Source organism: Cervus elaphus, chromosome X (genome assembly GCF_910594005.1).
Source record: "Cervus elaphus chromosome X, mCerEla1.1, whole genome shotgun sequence".
Classification (NCBI taxonomy): Eukaryota; Metazoa; Chordata; class Mammalia; order Artiodactyla; family Cervidae; genus Cervus; species Cervus elaphus.
The window spans coordinates 59,756,982-59,772,995 of NC_057848.1; the positions used below are offsets into that span (position 1 = coordinate 59,756,982).

The 16,014-nt window shown below is 41.8% G+C and overlaps 1 long non-coding RNA gene across 1 annotated transcript; it reads left to right on the top strand.

Annotated features, from left to right (window-relative positions):
* Window positions 1-2,378: 2,378 nt before the first annotated feature.
* Window positions 2,379-7,320, top strand: LOC122689874. Its single transcript, XR_006339938.1, has 4 exons — window positions 2,379-2,583; window positions 4,460-4,507; window positions 6,334-6,545; window positions 7,138-7,320. It is a non-coding gene; the product is annotated as an uncharacterized LOC122689874 (long non-coding RNA).
* The last annotated feature ends 8,694 nt before the right edge of the window (window positions 7,321-16,014 follow it).

A 16,014-nucleotide genomic window follows, 5' to 3' on the forward strand; every position in this document is an offset into this window, starting at 1 on the left:
AGAACAAGACAGACAAAAAGCAGTGTCTTTATAGATCTTACCTTCTAGAAAGTGCTACTGGACCAGGTGTTGGGACCATGAGTGCTAGTCACAGCCCCATGAGTTATTATCTATGAAACCTTAAACAAGCTCCTCAACAACCCTATGAGTCTCAGATTCTTTATCCACCAGAGGGGGGTATGGCATTGAATGGATTGATGAGGAATGCTCTTTAAAAAGCATGGAATACCACACAGATACAGGGTTTTATTATTGTCTACACTCCCCATCACTGGGCTTTTCAGGAGTAGTTCCTAGCCTTGGATCCACAAGAAATGAAGGTAATCTAAGGCTATCTGACTTGGAAAATTCTTTGAGTATATAAGCATACTAGTAATTAAAGATCAGTAGATGGATAAGTAGATGCCAGGTAGATGTATATACATATATTTTACACAAGCAATACATAGCCATGTGGGAAACTTAGAAAATACAAGTTAAAACAAAAAGATAAAAATCTCCCAGAATTTATCACTCAAAAACAAGTCTTGGGTTCTTTCCAGATTTATTTCTCTATGCATGTATAGACCAGTGTAGAGCATAACCTGAGGGACCACACAGTCCCCAGGCTTGAGAGTGTGTCCTCTGTTGATGAGCATCTTTCGCCTCACGTCTCAACTGGAGCAACATTTCGGAAGATGGAGCATTTTTTTTTTTCAGTTATGTTTGGTATTGTTTTCCAATGACTGCTTTAATACAGTGTCACAAACTGAGTGGCTTAAAACAACAGAAATGTAGTCTTTCACAGTTCTGGAGGCCAGAAGTCTGAGATCAAGGTTTTGGCAGGGACGTGCTCCCTCCGAAGACTCTAGGGAAGAATCCTTTTTGGCCTCTTTCAGCTTCTGGTGACAACCAGCAACCCTTGACATTCCTTGGCTTTTGGCCACATCACTCCAGTCTCTGCCTCCATCCTCACATTGCCATCTTCCCTCAATTTGAGTCCATGTCCAAATTTTCCTCTTCATGTGAAGACATCAGTCATTGAACTAGGGCCCATCCTACTTCAGTATGATCTGATCTTAATTTAACTAATATCTGCACAAAGATTCTATTTCCAACTAAGTTCACATTCACAGATTCCAGGAGGACAAGAATTTGGCAGGGAGCGGTGACGCTATTCAAACCACTGCAAGTGTCAATCCTGTTGCTTATTTGAACAGGCTTTAGATATAGTTGGGACCCTCATGTCAAGAAAGAGGTCTGTAGGCATCAGTGATCCTGTGACAATAGGGGGCCCCAGAGCTTCCTGCTCCTCCCAGTCAGAAAATATCTTGATGTCAAAACCCTTGACTGGGTTAGATGTTGCATTAGATGTAGATGTTTTCTGGTGGGAGCCATTCCAGATCCACACTGAACAGGGACTTCCCTGGTGGTCTAGTGGCTAAGCCTCTCCATTCCCAATGCAGGGGGCCAGGGTTTGATCCCTGGTCAGGGAACTAGATCCTGCATGGTGCAATTAAGACCCAGTGCACCCAGTAAACAAATAAATATATTAAAAAATAAAAATATATCCACATTGAACAAGATGGCACCATTCACTGTGGCACATTGTGAAAGAGAAAAATTCTCGGCTCCATTTATTTGAAAGTGAAAGCCTGTGTTACAGCAGCTCTCCAAGGTTGTGGTCTTTGTCAACCATTAATCTCTGGGCAAAAATTAACATGGGTGCAGAGAGTTGAGGGGAACATACAGCCAATTTCTAACTACTGCTCATAGGCACTTTGGGGACACGCTCAACTTATTTTTACAGAAGTAGAACTATGGGAACATTCTATTTTTGCCATGATATTTGCACTAACTGTATCACAGGGGTCCTTCTAAGTCAGTAAATATATTTTTGTTACCCAAATGTATTTAACTAGAAATCTTAAATTATTATTTTTTAATTCTTAAAGGGATATTACTACCTTTTTTTTCCTTTTGAACTTTTTCCATATATATATATATATACATATATATATATATATATATATATATACACACACACATATATATATATATATATATATATATATACACACACACATATATATATATATTTGGCCAAAACATGCAGTGTGCAGGATCTCTGTGCCCCTTACAGTAGAAGCTCAGAGTCTTGATCTCTGGACAGTCAGGAATGTCTTCAGAATCCTAAATGTTTTGATATAACATTTTCACCTCCCACCCCTTCCTTGTAGTCCCTGACATCTTACCATTTCATTGACTCCCCCAACTTCTTTTGCATCCCCCACCCTGCCAGAGGGAAAAAAAAAGGCTTCCTGCCTCCAGTGTTCCCTTAATCAGATGCAGACAGGGCTGGATGTTCTTTGCTGGGCTGCTGAGTCAGAAGCTTGGACAGGCCAGCTTCAGTCTTAATGAAGTGGGTCAGGAAGGAAGTGCTGAGAGAGATGGGTGCCTGGTGCAGTCAGTGGGTGGGAGCTAATGGCAGCAAGAAGATCGGAGCCTTCTGAGAGGCAGCCTGATTCCTGGGAAAGAGCATTGGCTAGAAGTCTGAAGGCCTGGGCTAGTTTTACTCTGTTATTAAATTGCTGCTGGACCCTGGTAAGTCATCCCCCTTTTCTGAGCCTCAGTTTCCCCATTTCAAAAGCCTTGAGGCTGCCCTAGGAGACACTGTTGGAGAACTGGAGGGCACCCGAGTCAGTCCCCATGAAGAGGACAGTCTCCTGGGAAGAGACCTAGGACACAAGTTAGGAGCAGAAGCTTTCATTTGAGAAATAGCCCCAAGGGGTTGTTGGAACAGATGCAGGAGGGGTCTGGGAGGGACTGCCTGAGCCTTTAGTCAGAACTGAAGAAGAAAGCCTGGAGGAGAACAGTTAGAAGCTGAGGTGGGGGCAGGGAGAAGAGAGAACCCTGGACAGATTAAGTCAAGAAGAAGGATTAAGGTAGAGATAGATTAGGGCCCCAGGGAGAGGCTACATGGAAAAATTCAGGGGAATAAGAGCTAAGAACCAGTTTACTGAAGTTCTGGACTCTGGGGGAAATGCAGAAGGTAGTCTGAGACTGCAGTGAGGAAGGTAAAAAATGAGCTAGAAAGCACACAGACAGGTCTTTTATGTTCCAGCATATCAGGCTAATTTCTGAAGAGCGAAGGGTGCCCCCAAATTACCCACCCATGCAGCACTTGATCCCTGAGACCCTTTACCCTGGAACAAAGAGGATGTTTTTACTAGAAAGTCCTCATAAGGTGATGCTCCATTTTAAGGGCACATTGGAAAACCCTGGGATAGCTACTGTGCAGAGCCCAGAGCAGGGCTGTGGTCCCGAGACTGCAGACTCAGGAAGAGAGACAGCCCACGGGCTCCAGCCTCTGGGTTATTGACTGGGTTAGGCCCTGTGCCTGGAAAGCATTCTTCCCTCATCCAGAAAATTCCACCAGTGTCACCTCTTCCAGGAACTTTCCTCCTCCATGCTTTTCTCCTTTACTAACACTCTTTTCTTTCTCATTTTGGTTCCTCAGACATATCAGAGAGCGTAGTGCTTGCTAAGTCCTGGGCAAATATTTGCTGAACAGACACTAACTACTTGATATCAAGCACAAGGGCCTTTGTGCAGTCCTGCCATTATTGTTGTTGTTTAGTCACTCAGTCCGGAGAAGGCAATGGCACCCCACTCCAGTACTCTTGTCTGGAAAATCCCATGGATGGAGGAGCCTGTAGGCTGTGGTCCATGGGGTCGCTGGGAGTTGGACACGACTGAGTGACTTCACTTTCACTTTTCACTTTCACGCATTGGAGAAGGAAATGGCAACCCACTCCAGTGTTCTTGCCTGGAGAATCCCAGGGATGGGGGAGCCTGGTGGGCTGCCGTCTATGTGGCCGCACAGGGTTGGACATGACTGAAGTGACTTAGCAGCAGCAGCAGCAGTCACTCAGTCATGTCCAGCTCTGGACATGTAGCCCTGGACTGTAGCCCACCAGGCTCCTCTGTCCGTGGGATTTCCCAGGAAAGAATACTGGAGTGGGTTGCCATGTCCTTCTCCAGAGGATCTTCCCTACCCAGGGATCAAACCCAGGTCTCCTGTGTCTCCTGCATTGGCAGGCAGGAGAGCCACCAGGGAAGCCCAGTCCTGCTACAGGAAACATCAATGGGAGAACCTGGGGGACTTATACAGAAAGATGCCATGGGGCTTGTGTCTGTCTGCTAGACACATGGCAGGAGGTGTTTAAATTGTCCAAAAGCCCAGTTATGACTAGAATTTCTTCTAGAATTTCCTTCAAAGCAGGTTGCTCCTACTGCTTGGTGGGCTGGAGATGCGGAGGCAGCAGGAAGTGAGGGGACAGAATCCTACCCCCCAGAACACAACTCTAGAGTTTTTTTTCCCTTAGAGCTAGAGAAAGGAATATCTAATCCATTCTCCCTCAGATACTAAACTGTTGACTGCCTCAAGGACAACCTTCTCTTTCTTGCCTCTTTCCAGGCTTTGCCAGAAGGGTAGAGAGACACTGATGAACACTGGCCGTCTCAGGTATGAAGCATAGAACCTTGCATAATTTTCTCATCTAATCCTCAGACCCAGCCTATAAAGCAAGAACTATTATTATCTTTGCTTCATAGGCAAAGCAACCAAGGCACAAAGAGGTTCAAAGATATGCCTAAGATCCCACAGCACATATGGGTAGTCTGAAATGCCTGCTACCGAGATCTGGCTGTTTCCACCACCCTAATCTGCCTCTTGGAAGAATTGTTACACTCAAAGGATATCCCTTTTGAGGGGATTGTTTGAAATAATAGCTATCATTAATAATATTTATTATTATTTATTATTTTTACTTGTTTATTATTCAATTATTGTTTGTGATAATAATTATTAATTATGTAACAATTATAATATATAATAGTATATTATATATTATTATGTGATAATAATTATAAAATAATTATTATTTTCAAATAATTTTCTTAAATGATTATGTTCTATATTTATGGAGGATGTTAGCACGCAAGTAGACATGTGGATAGCAAATGAGCACATGCAGCGATGGTCAACATCATTAGCCACTGTGTGCATGCTAAGTTGCTTCAGTCATGTCTGACTCTTTGCGACCCTATGTAGCCTGCCAGGCTCCTCTATCCTTGGGATTCTTCAGGCAAGAATACCGGCAAGAATACTGGGGTGAGTTGGCCTGCCCTCCTCCAGGGATCTTCCCGATCCAGAGACTGAACCTATGTCTCTTACTAACCTGCATTGGCAAGCGAGTTCTTTATCGCTAGCGCCACATGGAAAGCCCCATTAGTCAAATCAAAACTACAATGAGATGATACTACAGACTTGTTAGAAGGGCTAAGATAAATAATGCTGATGATATCAACTGCTAGTGAGGATAAGGAACAACTGGCAATCTTAGTCAAAATGATTCTTTGGTGATAGGAGGCAGAATAGTGGTTACCTTTGTGAGAAGTGGAGGTGATTGGAAGGAGACAAGAGGTGGACTTCCAAGATGCTAGTAAAAATCTACAACTGTTCAACCTGGGTGATGGTTACAATGGCTGTATTTACTTTATGAAAATTCACTAACATGATTTGTGCACTTTTCTGTATATAAAGGTTTACTTCAATAAGTTTATCAAAATTATAAAAGTCAGGACTTCCCTGATGGTGCAGTGGTTAAGACTGTGCTTCCAATGCAAGGGGCGAGGTTCAATTCCTGGTTGGGGAACTAAGATCCCACATACCATACAGCACACCCAAGAAAATATTTTTTTAATTATAAAAGTAAAATATTCTCATTATAAAAATAATGCAAAGGGTACAGAGGCATACATCAAAAATTAAAACTTGTTCCCTGTAAACTCCATTGTACTTCTCAGTGGTAACCACTGTTACCTGTGTCTCTTGTCTATTTAAGCACATAAACAAATAAGGCTCTTCTTACACTAATGGAGAGTGGAGCCATGGTGCTCACAAGTTAGAAACAAAGAGTGGACATTTGTCCAGAAGATTCATTTCGGAGACATAGGATGGAGGTGTGCAGCTAGAGATCGAAGATGCCGGTCACACTATCAAAACTAATGTGCATGTGTGCTAAGTCACTTCAGTCGTGTCTGACTCTTTGTGACCCCACGTATACAAAGTTATCACAGGTGTATCTTCTTTGAGAAAGATTTCCTGAATTTCCTATCCTACTTCCCTGCTGTGACTCTTTCTTAATGTTCCCACAACATTCTGTGCTCACCTCCACTGGGGCTCTTCTCACATTGTTTTCTGCTTATCTGCTCATGTATTCATGGGTTTTTCTAGACTGGGAGCTCCTGATAGGGTAGGGATTATCATTTTTATTTTTGTATTCCCAGCATCCAACTCAGCACCTGGGCCACAGTAAGCACGCTGTGAATGTTGATTTGAGCAAGTGAACTGATTGAAGGAAAAATCTCCAGGAAATGCATCTTACAATCTCACCAACAAGTGCAGCATCTGGATGGAAGCAGGAGATATCAAGCCATCTCAGGTTGTCTGCTGCAGACTTGTGTGGAGAATCCCACAAGGTGAAACCAGAATCCTCAAGGTGAGATAGGACTTTGCATTGGAAGCTTTAAAATGTAATGCCTGGCTTTGTTTTTTGTTTTTGTTTTTGTTTTTTACAGTCCAAAGGGATATTTCCCCAAATGATATTGTTTTTTCTACTTATTTTTATTAGTTGGAGGCTAATTACTTTACAATATTGTAGTGGTTTTTGCCATACATTGACATGAATCAGCCATGGATTTACATGTATTCCCCATCCCGATCCCCCCTCCCACCTCCCTCTCCACCCGATCCCTCTGGGTGTTCCCAGTGCACCAGCCCCAAGCACTTGCCTCATAATGCCTGGCTTTGAAAGTGAAAGTGAAAGCCACTCAGTTGTGTCCAACTCTTTGTGACCCCTGGACTATGCAGTCTATGGAATTCTCCAGGCCAGAATACTGGAGTGGGTAGCCATTCCCTTCTCCAGGGAATATTCCCAACCCAGGTATGGAACTCAGGTCTCCCACATTGAAGGCAGATTCTTTACCAACTAAGCCACAAGAGAAATGCAAGAATATTGGAATGGGTCGCCTATCACTTCCCCAGTGGATCTTCCTGACCTAGGAATCAAACTGGGGTCTCCTGCATTGCAGGCCAATACTTTACCAACTGAGCTATCAGGGAAGTCCGCCTGGCTTTGAAGAAGCTGAATAACACAATTTACTATGCATTTACTATTCAGAAAACTAACATCATGGCATCCGATCCCATCACTTCATGGCAAATAGATGGGGAAACAGTGGAAATAGTGGCTGACCTTATTTTTCTGGGCTCCAAAATCACTGCAGATGGTGACTGCAGCCATGAAATTAAAAGACGCTTACTCCTTGGAAGAAAGCTATGACCAACCTAGACAGCATATTTAAAAGTAGAAGCATTACTTTGCCAACAAAGTTCCGTCTAGTCAAGGCTATGGTTTTTCCAGTGGTCATGTATGGATGTGAGAGTTGGACTGTAAAGAAAGCTGAGTGCCCAAGAATTGATGCTTTTGAACTGTGGTGTTGGAGAAGACTCTTGAGAGTCCCTTGGACTGCAAGGAGATCCAACCAGTCCATCCTAAAGGAGATCAGTCCTGAATGTTCATTGGAAGGACTGATGTTGAAGCTGAAACTCCAATACTTTGGTCACCTGATGTGAAGAGCTGACTCCTTTGAAAAGACCCTGATGCTGGGAAATATTGAGGGCAGGAGGAGAAGGGGACAACAGAGGACAAGATGATTGGATGGCATCACCGACTCAATGGACATGGCTTTGGGTAGACTCTGGGAGTATGTGATGGACAGGGAAGGGAGGCCTGGCGTGCTGCGGTTCATAGGGTCGCAAAGTCGGACACGACTGAGCGACTGAACTGAACTGAACCATGCATTGATCTGACTAATGGAAAATAAACAATAACTTTTAAATTCTCTTCCTTTGAGTGTGATGTGTTCAGGTTAACACATTGATTAGTCAATGTTAATATATATATTGTTAATATATAATATAAGTCCTACATATATATACAAATATATAGGACTTCCCTGGTGGTCGAGTGGCTAAGACTTCATGCTCCCAATGCAATGCAAGGGGCCCAGGTTTGGTCCCTGGTTGAGGAACTAGATCTCACATTCTGCAACTAAGACCCACTGCTGCCAAATAAATATTTTTTTTAAAAAAGAACTTTGTGTGTGTGTGTGTTTGTGTGTGTGATTTTTAGCCTTCCAGATCCCACAGAAATGCTTAAAAAGTGAATCAGTGTAATTAAATCACTTTGCTGTACACCTGAAACTAACACAACATTTAAATCAAATATACTCTAAAGTAAAATTTTAACAAATTTTAAATAAAAAATGAATAAGTATAGGATTATTTGTTGCACATTATTTAATATCATATGACTGGAAACAACCTAAATGTTCATCAAGAGGGGACTAGTTAGATAAATTATGGTATGTCATTCATATAATGGAATATTATACAGTTCTTTAAAAAAAAAGAAAAAAGAAGCACTTTGTTGCCATAAACTAATCTCCAAGGTATAGTGTTAGATGAAAAAAGAATGATGCACACAGTGCATTGTATACTACTATGTGTAAAAAAGAGTGAAAGAGAATAACTATTTGCTTGAATGTACATAAAAGCATCTCTGGGAGATACTAAGAAACTGACAATATTGGTTGCCAGTGAAGAACTAGGCAGAAAAGGCTGAAAGAAGACTCTACATTGCATACACTTTTGTATCACTTATATATCTAACCATGTGAATGTATTACTTAGTCAAAAGTAAATGTAGGGACTTCCCTGGTGGTCCAGTGGTGAAAACTCTATGCTCCCAGTGCAAGGGGTCAGGGTTCAATCTCTGGTCAAGGCACTAGTTCCCACATACTTTAACTAAGAGTTCACATGCTGCAACAAAGATTGAAGATCCTGTGTGCTGCAACTAAAACCTGACACAGCCAAATAAATAAATAAATATTTGAAAATAAATAAATATAAAAAGAATGAAATCACAGCAACAATGCTAAACAAGAAAAGATGACATCAATATGAAATAAATTTTAAGGAATATTGGGAAGTAAAAAAGTCAATGAATTTGGGCTAACAGAGAAATCACAGCAGAAAACACTGCAATTCAAAAAATCAGACTGAGTGGTCTTTCTCAACAGCACAGCAATCTCAGAGTTGGTAAATGCAAAGAGTGGGGTAGGTGGGGAAGAAATCATTATGGTAACTCATTTAAGATCTGGAGTAGGGACTTCCCTTGTGGGCCAATGGATAAGAATCTGCCAGCCAACTTCGGGAGGCACAGGTTTGATCCCTGGTCCGGTAAGATCCCACATGCCTTGGGGTGACTAAGCCTGTGCCCCACAACTATTAAGCCTGAGCTCTAGAGCCCGTGCTCCTCAACAAGAGAAGCCACCACAGTGAGAAGCCCATACACTGCAACAAAAATCAATATAGTGAAAATGAGTATACTACCCAATCTATAGATTCAGTGCAATCCCTATCAAGCTACCAGTGGTATTTTTCACAGAACTATAACAAATAATTTCAAAATTTGTATGGAAATACAAAAAACTTCGAATAGCTAAAGCAATCTTGAGAAACAAAAATGGAACTGGAGGAATCAAGCTGCCTGACTTCAGACCGTACTACAAAGCTACAGTCATCAAGGAAGTATGGTACTGGCAAAAAGACAGAAATATAGATCAATGGAACAAAATAGAAAGCCCAGAGATAAATCCACACACCTATGGACACCTTATCTTTGACAAAGGAGGCAAGAATATACAATGGAGAAAAGACAATCTCTTTAACAAGTGGTGCTGGGAAAACTGGTCAACCACCTGTAAAAGAATGAAACTAGAACACTTTCTAACACCATACACAAAAATAAACTCAAAATGGATTAAAGATCTAAACGTAAGACCAGAAACTATAAAACTCCTAGAGGAAAACATAGGCAAAACACTCTCTGACATAAATCACAGCAGGATCTTCTATGACCCACCTCCCAGAGTAATGGAAATAAAAGCAAAAGTAAACAAATGGGACTTAATTAAACTTAAAAGCATTTGCACAACGAAGGAAACTATAAGCAAGGTGACAAGACAGCCTTCAGAATGGGAGAAAATAATAGCAAACGAAGCAACTGACAAAGAATTAATCTCAAAAATATACAAGCAGCTCATGCAGCTCAATTCCAGAAAAATAAACGACCCAATAAAAAAAATGGGCCAAAGAACTAAACAGACATTTCTCCAAAGAAGACATACAGATGGCTAACAAACACATGAAAAGATGCTCAACATCACTCATTATCAGAGAAATGCAAATCAAAACCACAATGAGGTACCATCTCACACCGGTCAGAATGGCTGCTATCAAAAAGTCTACAAACAATAAATGCTGGAAAGGGTGTGGAGAAAAGGGAACCCTCTTACACTGTTGGTGGGAATGCAAACTAGTACAGCCACTATGGAGAACAGTGTGGAGATTTCCTAAATAACTGGAAATAGAACTGCCATACAACCCAGCAATTCCACTGCTGTGCATACACACCGAGGCAACCAGAATTGAAAAAGACACATGTACCCCAATGTTCATTGCAGCACTGTTTACAATAGCTAAGACATGGAAGCAACCTAGATGTCCATTGGCAGACAGATGGATGAGAAAGCTGTGGTACATATATACAATGGAATATTACTCAGCTATTAAAAAGAACACATTTGAATCAGTTCTAATGAGGTTGATGAAACTGGAGCCTATTATACAGAGTGAAGTAAGTCAGAAAGAAAAACACCAATATAGTATATTAGCGTGTATATATATAGAATTTAGAAAGATGGCAACGATGACCCTATATTCGAGACAGCAAAAGAGACACAGATACAAAGAACAGACTTTTGGACTCTGTGGGAGAAGGCAAGGGTGGGATGATTTGAGAGGATAGCATTGAAACATGTTTATTGCCATATATGAAGTAGATAACCAGTCCAAGTTTGATGCATGAAACAGGGCACTCAAAGCCAGTGCACTGGGACAACCCTGAGGGATGGGATGGGGAGGGAGGTAGGAGAGGGGTTCAGGATGGGGGGACACACGTACACCCATGGCTGATTCATGTCAATGTATGGCAAAAACCACCACAATATTGTAAAGTAATTAGCCTCCATATTAAGATAAATAAATTAATTAAAAAATAAAATGAATACAGTAGAATAAATGAATAAATAAACAACTTTTTTTTATAAACAACTTTTTTTTTTAAAGTGCTAGAGTGGAACAGCTAGGACAAGTGACCCCTTTCTTCCTCTCTCCCTTCCCCCATGGATCCTTTGTCAGCAGCAATACTGGGCCTTTGCCCTCAGGCTAAAGCCTAGGGAGGGCCCTGAGAGCTCTCCAATGAATAGGAAAAAGAAAACAGAAAGAAAACCAGCCTCAGTCAAGAGTGAAACCCTCAAAAGTGCTCTACCCCCAGAGGAAAGCCCTTCTTTATCAGTTGTGGGGGTCCCAGACTTTCTGCCTCTCCACCCACATAACCTAAAGGGAAGACTGCCTGTTGACAAGCCCTACCCACTTAAACAGAACCCACAGTCAGCTCTCCCATTCCAGAAAGAGGTTCATGGGAGAAGCAGATCAACACAATTTTAGAGGAAACCCATGCCATCCAACCATAAAAGCGAACAGATTTATAAATATAACCAGACAACTAAGGTCATCAGACATTGGAGGAAAACTGTCAACATAAAACAGAAGGACCAAGATAAAGAAAATGAAACTGATCCTAGAGGAAAGAGAGATAAAGGAATGGAAGAAAACAGAAAACAAATGCATTGTGATGTCTATCACCAGAGGGCCTTGCCAGTGCTGTACTACCAGATTAGAATGTTTTACACTTTCCCTTCTATCCCCTGAAAAGAAAATTTAGTAATTTGGTAAAGATTTACTAATTCCTTACAATGTATCAGGAGGCAAGGATTCTGAGATTTGCGTTTTAATCATCTTTCCTCTAAAAGCTAATGGTAGGGAAATCAGACAAGTCAACTATGATGTAATATGTCAAACTCTATGATTGATTAAGCACAGAAGAGGGCATTTTATCAGCTGGGAGGGCTTATTTCACAGAGTGGGTATTTCTTCAACATTAGTGAATAAAAAAGGAAGGAGTCATGAGCTTCCCTGGTGGCTCAGTGAGTAAAGAATTCGCCTGCAATTCAGGAGATGAGAACTGGATCCCTGGGTTGGGAAGATTCCCCTGGAGGAGGGCATGGCAACCTACTCCAGTATTTTTGCCTGGAGAATCCCCACGGACAGAGGAGCCTGGAGGGCTACAGTCCATGGGGTCACAAACAGTTGAACATGACTGAGCGACTACACATGGATGCACTCATGATATTTACAGCAGACAGCTTGAACAAACAATATGTTTAGGGAAATAAACTCAGCTGGACATGGGTGAAGCTCAAGGTTGAGCATGAGTGAGTTGTGGAGGATAAAGAAAGAAAGATGGGCAGGGGTCAGAACTTGTGCTATGCTTGCAATGGAAACACTATCCTCTAGGCTAGGGTTTTACAGACATATTCAGGGAAAAGAGTCCTTGAGAGGCCCTTTGTAAAACAAACAAAACGCTGATATATTTAACTCTTTCTTATGTACTGGAAATAACTTTCCTAGCAGAAACTCTGACTGTGTTCTAGGTTATCAATATAAAATCACAACCACAAGCATAGTCACATCAGAATACATGAGATCCATTGTTTTTTTGAGTTTTTCCCTTGATGCTTGTTTGTTGTAGATCAATCACCAGCAAGAAGGAAAGAAGAGAAAGGTGACAGAAATTTCAGAAAATTTTAGGCAAGAAAAACTGAAAACTGAAACAATTCAATCCATTAACTTGATTCTTTCTGTGAACTAAGAAAAAGATGGTCAATATTTGACTTTAGCTAAAGGCACTTTCCTGTACTCCCCAGGTCTATAGATTTCTTGGTAATCTAGTTTAAAAAGTACTTCTGGATGCAGTAAGCAACTGAAATTTTTAAAGGGGTCCCAGGGCCAGTCCACTCCTTGTCGGGGGAGAGACAGATATGGGAGGTCCTTAGACAAAGGACATCTGACAAAGAATCAGAAAATAGAACTAAAATGTGGAAGCTGGAAAGGTAGCCGTTGTTACAGTAATCTGGGGGCTTCCCTAGTAGCTCAGTGGTAAAGAATCCACCTGTAATGCAGGAGACACAGGAGACACAGGTTCGATCCCTAGGTCAGGAATATCCCCTGGAGGAGGGCAAGGGGACCCACTCCGGTATTCTTGCCTGGAGAACTCCATGGACAGAGGAGCCTGGTGGGTTACAGTCCATGGGGTCGCAAAGAGTTGGACACGACTGAGCGACTGAGCACGCATGCAAGTTACAATAATCTAGAGGACCAGGCAGAGGAAGGATGGGAGAAACAGTGTACTTCAAGGATTAAAGGACTATCAGGCTATTTGGAGCTAATCCCATTCATGATGAATATGCCAGGAAATTGTCAATCTGCTTCCCTGGGTCCAACTCAGAGCCTTAGGAGGGTAAAAATAGATTAGATAATATGGTCAGTGACAAGATTCAGAGTTAACATTCTTCTGGAAGATGGACGGGATGGGGCTGGAAAGACAACAAGGTAATCAATTAGGAGAGGACAATTCAGTCATCTAGGAGAGAGGGGATGTGCCCTGGACTAGGATGTTTCCCTGGAGGCTAGAAAGGAGTAGTGTAATCAAGAAGCTTTTGGGGATGAGGAAGCCACTGGGATTGGGGAGTAATCTGGGCAAGAGAGAGGAAGGAATCCTGGATGGCTCCTAGGTCTTGGACAGTTAGGTGAGTATAGTAGTACCATTCACTGAGATGGGGAGAGCCTGGAGGGAGAACAAGTCTGGGTAGGAAGTGGAGTGGCGGCATGAATTAATTTGGGGTCCTGGCAGATGCAGGATGGCTTTGGGGTGTCCAAGTGGAGATACCTTGGACTCAGAGGTACCTGCACTTACAAATCTTCAGTTCAGGGTTCAGGTATACATCTGGGGTTTATCACAATGAAAGTAATAGTGAAAACCATGAAAATGGATGGCAGTCATCCCAGGTAAACATATAGAATGAGAAGAGGGGAGGGGTGGGAGGAGCATGAGGATGGGAGATGCCAAAGTTTTAAGGGGTACAAGGGGAAAAGGAAGCACACGGAGAAGGATAGTAAGAGGCAAGAGGGAAGAGATTTCAGAAGGATGTCAACAAAAAAATAGGTCAACAGACTACTGGAAAGGTCACTAAAAATTAACCCTACAAAGTATTCAACTCAAACCATTGTGTTGAGAATAGTGGAAGCAGTTTCAGGGGAATGTTATGAGCAGAAGTCAGGAAGTGTAGGCAGGGAGATGGGAAAACAATTTTCTCCTGAAGTTTGTCCCAGGACCAAACGTGCCACTGTCGGCATCTCTGTGGTCCCTCCTGCGACCTCTCCCTCGGAGCTTGGCTGAACAGATGGTCACAGGATCCTTGCAACCCTGGCATGCTGTCATCGCATGAAACTGGCCTTGGAGATGTCCTCGAGCCCCTTTTAGCTCTCGTGATAATTTTCCTTTAGTGGAACTAAGGTTCCTTGTCTAAGAACCGAAGCCTCTGATTTGACTGATCAAAGTTTATCACATGCATTGAAGCCACCTACTTGGCAGATGTAGTGAGATCTGGGCCCAGGACAGGATGCTGGGGCGTGGGAGGGGAAGAGAGCAGGTGGTAACTATGCAGATAGCATGCCTAGCAGAGGAGTTTGTTACATTTCCTATTTGTCTGTCAAAACAATTTTATAGGAATCACAAAAGCAATCTTATCATGGTTCTAGAAAAAGTTGGGATGTGGGGTAGGGATTTCCATAGCTGTTTTTGTTTCAAAGGCAATCTGATAAGACCATCAAAAGCCATTCAGAAATGGGTAATTCTACACACTTCAATAATTCAAATCACTGTCAAAACATTGGGTGTTTTTGAAGCTATTGTTGTTTGTTTGCTGTTTACTAGTATGCAAGGAGTTGGCAATCATTTGGAAAACTCCTCATAGCTTAAACAAACACCAGAAAACTTAAGGTGAGAGTGTTTTGCTATTGCTTGTTTCAAAGATCTTTCAGGCACATCTTTACTTGATTTCTCAACAACCTAGAGGACAGGCAAAGAAGGTACAATTGCCCCTTTGTGTATGAGGGAACTGAGATCTGTAGAGGGAGAGTAGATTTGCTGGAGGTTCACAGCAATTCATTGGTACCCCAAGGTCTAGAATTCAGGTCTCTTAACTGCAGCCTAGTTTCCCTATTCCAAATAGACAGATCAGCATCAACAATTATTTGATGAATTGGAACAGTGTAGACAGGCAACTTGGCTAAATCAACCTAATATTCCTACTTTAACCTCAATTCCAGAATTTGGGCCTGAATTATACAAGACTCTACTTCTCTTGGCCTTGGAGAAGTGTATTTTTCTTTTCTTTTTCTTTTTATTGGTGTATAGTTGCCTTATGATACTGTGCTAGTTTCTGTTGTACAGCAAAGTGTACAGACACACACACACAGTGTGTGTGTGTGTATGTATGTATATATATATATATATATATATATATATATATATATAAAATGCTTTTTGGGTTTTCTTCCCTTTAGGTCACCACAGAGCACTGAATAGGCTTCCCTGTGCTATACAGTAGGTTCTCATTAAGAAGTGTATTTTTCTTGAATACACTTGGAAAGAAAGTGTATTTTCTTTCCAGTTAAATTTTTTTTACTAATTGTTAGCACTCCTTTTTGCTTTATGCCGTGTAGACTTGACTTGAAATGCCACAGGGATTTTGTTGGGTTTAAAGATGAAAGAAATCTTAAGGAGCCAGCAGCAAGCCAGTCATAAAATCAATCCAAACTTTTGTTGGTGTTTCTTTCTTTCTCCATCTACCAGGTTCCCGCTTTATATTAGTAAGATT